Source organism: Anomaloglossus baeobatrachus, unplaced genomic scaffold (assembly GCF_048569485.1).
Source record: "Anomaloglossus baeobatrachus isolate aAnoBae1 unplaced genomic scaffold, aAnoBae1.hap1 Scaffold_25, whole genome shotgun sequence".
In the NCBI taxonomy this organism is placed as follows: Eukaryota; Metazoa; Chordata; class Amphibia; order Anura; family Aromobatidae; genus Anomaloglossus; species Anomaloglossus baeobatrachus.
Window position 1 is genome coordinate 369,190 of NW_027442090.1, and position 5,486 is coordinate 374,675.

Sequence of the window (5,486 nt, forward strand, 5' to 3'; positions counted from 1 at the left end):
TGTGAATTAATGTAGATGCAGCTTCCTACTTCTTTGTGTTGGTGTGGTTGTAGGCTCTTTGCTTGTTCTGCCAGAGGTTGTGGCATAGACTCTGAGGCAAGGCCCATGGACTCTGTATGGCTGCATGTAATTGCCTAGTCCAATGGATGGGGTTGCCTCTGAGTTTCCATTGGATTGATAGGCCAGGTACTGTCTTTTGCTTTCGTTTGGCCATGTTGTGTGCACAGTCACTAGGATTATGTGAGTTAATGTAGAGTCGGTTTCACACTTCTCCGTGTTGCTGTAGTGGTAGGCTTTTTTCTTGGGCTGCGAGAGGTTGTGAGTTCGACTCTGAGGCGAGGCCCATGGACTTTTTATGGCTGCATGTAATTGCATAGTCCAATGGACTGTGTTACCTATGAGATTCCATTGGATTGATAGGCCAGGTGCCTTCTTTTGCTTTTGTTTGGCCATGTTTTGTGCGCAGTCACTAGGATTATGTGAATTAATGTTGAGTCAGTTTCCCACTTCTCTGTGTTGGTGTAGTGGTAGGCTCTTTGCTTGGGCTGGGAGAGGTTGTGAGTTCGACTCAAATGCAAGGCTCATGGACTTTGTATGGCTGCATGTAATTGCCTAGTCCAAAGGACTGTGTTGCCTATGAGTTTCCATTGGATTGATAGGCCAGGTATTGACTTTTGCTTTCGTTTGGCCATGTTGTGTGCGCAGTCACTAGGATTATGTGAATTAATATAGAGTCAGTTTCACATTTCTCTGTGTTGATGTAGTGGTAGGCTCTTTGCTTGAGCTGCGAGAGGTTGTGGATTTGACTCTGAGGCAAGGCCCATGGACTTTTTATGGCTGCATGTAATTGCCTAGTCCAATGGACTGTGTTGCCTATGAGTTTCCATTGGATTGATAGGCCAGGTATTGACTTTTGCTTTCGTTTGGCCATGTTGTGTGCGCAGTCACTAGGTTTATGTGAATTAATGTAGAGTCAGGTACACATTTCTCTGTGTTGGTGTAGTAGTAGGCTCTTTGCTTGAGCTGCGAGAGGTTGTGAGTTCGACTTTGAGGCAAGGCCCATGGACATTGTATGGCTGCATGTTATTGCCTAGTCCAATGGACTATGTTGCTTATGAGCTTCAAATGGATTGATAGGCCAGATACCGTCTTTTGCTTTTGTTTGGCCATGTTGTGTGCGCAGTCACTAGGATTATGTGAATTAATGTAGAGTCAATCACCTACTTCTCTGTGTTGGTTTAGTGGTAGGCTCTTTGCTTGTTCTCCAAGAGGTTGTGGGTTCGACTCTGAGGCAAAGCCCATGAACTTTGTATGGCTGCATGTATTTGCCTAGTCTAATGGACTGTGTTGTCTATGAGTTTCCATTGGACTGATAGGCCAGATAATGTCTTTTGCATTTGTTTGGCCATGTTGTGTGCACAGTCACTAGGATTATGTGAACTAATGTAAACTCTGTTACCAACTTCTCTGTGTTGGTGTAGTGGTAGGCTCTTTGCTTGGGCTGCGAGAAATTGTGGGTTTGACTCTGAGGCAAAGCCCATGGACTTTGTATGGCTGCATGTAATTGCCTAGTCCAATGGACTGTGTTGCCTATGAGTTTCCATTGGTTTGATAGGCCAGGTAATGTCTTTTGCTTTTGTTTGGCCATGTTGTGTGCGCAGTCACTAGGAATATGTGAATTAATGTAGACGCAGCTTCCTACTTTTTTGTGTTGGTGTAGTTGTAAGCTCTTTGCTTGGGCTGAGAGAGGTTGTGGGTTTGACTCTGGGGCAAGGCCCATGGGCTTTGTATGGCTGCATGCAATTGCCTAGTCCAATGTACTGTGTTACCTATGAGTTTACATTGGATTGATAGGCCAGGTAATGTCTTTTGCTTTTGTTTGGCCATGTTGTGTGCGCAGTCACTAGGATTATATGAATTAATGTAGAGTCGGTTTCCAACTTCTCTGTGTTGGTTTAGTGGTAGGCTCTTTGCTTGTTCTCCAAGAGGATGTGGGTTCGACTCTGAGGCAAGGCCCATGAACTTTGTATGGCTGCATGTATTTGCCTAGTCTAATGGACTGTGTTGCCTATGAGTTTCCATTGGATTGATAGGCCAGGTATTGTCTTTTGTTTGGCCATGTTGTGTGCGCAGTCGGTAGGATTATGTGAATTAATGTAGAATCAGTTTCCCACTTCTCTGTGTTGGTGTAGTGGTAGGCTCTTTGCTTGGGCTGCGAGAAGTTGTGGGTTTGACTTTTAGGCAAAGACCATGGACTTTGTATGGCAGCATGTAATTGCCTAGTCCAATGGACTGTGTTGCCTATGAGTTTCCATTGAATTGATAGGCCAGGTATTGTCTTTTGTTTAGCCATGTTGTGTGCGCAGTCGGTAGGATTATGTGAATTAATGTAGAATCAGTTTCCCACTTCTCTGTGTTGGTGTAGTGGTAGGCTCTTTGCTTGGCTGCGAGAGGTTGTGGGTTTGACTCTGAGGCAAGGCCCATGGACTTTGTATGTCTCCATGTAATTTTCTAGTCCAAAGGACTGTGTTGCCTATGAGTTTCCATTGTATTGATAAGCCAGGTACTGACTTTTGCTTTTGTTTGGCCATGTTGTGTGCGCAGTCGGTAGGATTATGTGAATTAATGTAGTACCAGTTTCCCACTTTTCTGTGTTGGTGTAGTAGTAGGCTCTTTGCTTGGCTGCGAGAGGTTGTGGGTTTGACTCTGAGGCAAGGCCCATGGACTTTGTATGTCTCCATGTAATTGTGTAGTCCAATGGACTGTGTTGCCTATGAGTTTCCATTGGATTGATAGGCCAGGTACTGTTTTTTGCTTTTGTTTGGCCATGTTGTGTGCGCAGTCACTAGTATTATGTGAATTAATGTAGAGTTGGTTTCCAACTTCTCTGTGTTGGTTTAGGGGTAGGCTCTTTGCTTAAGCTGCGAGAGGTTGTGGGTTCGACTCTGAGGCAAGGCCCATGGAGTTTGTATGGCTGCATATAATTGCGTAGTTCAATTGACTGTGTTGCCTATGAGTTCCCATTGGATTGATAGGCCAGGTACTGCCTTTTGCTTTTGTTTGGCCATGTTGTGTGCGCAGTCACTAGGATTATGTGAATTAATGTAGAGTCAGGTTCACATTTCTCTGTGTTGGTGTAGTGGTAGGCTCTTTGCTTGAGCTGCGAGAGGTTGTGAGTTCGACTTTGAGGCAAGGCCCATGGACGTTGTATGGCTGCATGTTATTGCCTAGTCCAATGGACTATGTTGCCTATGAGTTTTAATTGGAATGATAGGCCAGGTACTGTCTTTTGCTTTTGTTTGGCCATGTTGTGTGCGCAGTCACTAGGATTATGTGAATTAATGTAGAGTCAGTTTCACACTTCTCTGTGTTGCTGTAGTGGTAGGCTTTTTTCTTGGGCTGCGAGAGGTTGTGAGTTCGACTCTGAGGCAAGGCCCATGGACTTTGTATGGCTGCATGTAATTGCATAGTCCAATGGACTGTGTTACCTATGAGTTTCCATTGGATTGATAGGCCAGGTACTGTCTTTTGCTTTCGTTTGGCCATGTTGTGTGCGCAGTCACTAGGATTATGTGAATTTATGTTCAATTAGTTTCGCACTTCTCTGTGTTGGTGTAGTGGTAGGCTTTTTGCTTGAGCTGTTAGAGGTTGTGGGTTTGACTCTGAGGCAAGGCCCATGGACTTTGTATGGCTGCATGTAATTGCATAGTCCAATGGACTGTGTTACCTATGAGTTTCCATTGGATTGATAGGCCAGGTATTGACTTTTGCTTTCGTTTGGCCATGTTGTGTGCACAGTCACTAGGATTATGTGAATTAATGTAGAGTCAGTTTCACATTTCTCTGTGTTGGTGTAGTGGTTGGCTCTTTGCTTGGGCTGCGTAGATGTTGTGGGTTTGACTCTGGAGCAAGGCCCATGGACTTATTATGGCTGTATGTAATTGCCTAGTCTAATGGACTGTGTTGCCTATGAGTTTCCATTGGATTGATAGGCCAGGTACTGTCTTTTGCTTTCGTTTGGCCATGTTGTGTGCGCAGTCACTAGGATTATGTGAGTTAATGAAGAGTCAGTTTCAAACTTCTATGTGTTGGTGTAGTGGTAGGCTCTTTGCTTTGGCTGCGAGAAGTTGTGGGTTTGACTCTAATGCAAGGTTCATGGACTTTGTATAACTGCAAGTAATTGCCTAGTCCAATGGACTGTGTTGCCTATGAGTTTCCATTGGATTGATAGGCCAGGTATTGACTTTTGCTTTCGTTTGGCCATGTTGTGTGCGCAGTCACTAGGATTATGTGAATTAATGTAGAGACAGTTTCACATTTCTCTGTGTTGGTGTAGTGGTAGGATCTTTGCTTGGGCTGCGAGAAGTTGTGGGTTTGACTCTGAGGCAAGGCCCATGGACTTTTTATGGCTGCATGTAATTGCCTAGTCCAATGGACTGTGTTGCCTATTAGTTTCCAATGGATTGATAGGCCAGGTACTGTCATTTGTTTTTGTTTGGCCATGTTGTGTGCGCAGTCACTAGGATTATGTGAATTAATGTAGACGCAGCTTCCTACTTCTTTGTGTTGGTGTAGTTGTAGGCTCTTTGCTTGTTCTGCCAGAGGTTGTGGGTTTGACTCTGAGGAAAGGCCCATGGACTTTGTGAGGCTGCATGTAATTGCCTATTCCAATGGACTATGTTGTCTATGAGTTTCCATTGGATTGATAGGCAAGGGACTGTCTTTTGCTTTTGTTTGGCCATGTTGTGTGCGCAGTCACTAGGATTATGTGAATTTATGTTGAGTCAGTTTCGCACTTCTTTGTGTTGGTGTAGTGGTAGGCTCTTTGCTTGGGCTGTGAGAAGTTGTGGGTTTGACTCTGAGGCAAGGCCCAGGGACTTTGTATGGCTGCATGTAATTGCCTAGTCCAATGGATTGATAGGCCAGGTACTGTCTTTTGTTTTCGTTTGGCCATGTTTTGTGCGCAGTCACTAGGATTATGTGAATTAATGTAGAGTCAGTTTCACATTTCTCTTTGTAGGTGTAGTGGTAGGCTCTTTGCTTGGGCTGTGAGAGGTTGTGGGTTTGACTCTGAGGCAAGGCCCATGGACTTTTTATGGCTGCATGTAATTGCCTAGTCCAATGGACTGTGTTGCCTATGAGTTTCCATTGGATTGATAGGCCAGGTATTGACTTTTGCTTTCGTTTGGCCATGTTGTGTGCGCAGTCACTAGGATTATGTGAATTAATGTAGAGGCAGGTTCACATTTCTCTGTGTTGGTGTAGTGGTAGGCTCTTTGCTTGAGCTGCGAGAGGTTGTGAGTTCGACTTTGAGGCAAGGCCCATGGACTTTGTATGGCTGCATGTTATTGCCTAGTCCAATGGACTGTGTTGCCTATGAGTTTCCATTGGATTGATAAGCCAGGTACTGTCTTTTGCTTTCGTTTGGCCATGTTGTGTGCGCAGTCGGTAGGATTATGTGAATTAATGTAGAATCAGTTTCCCAC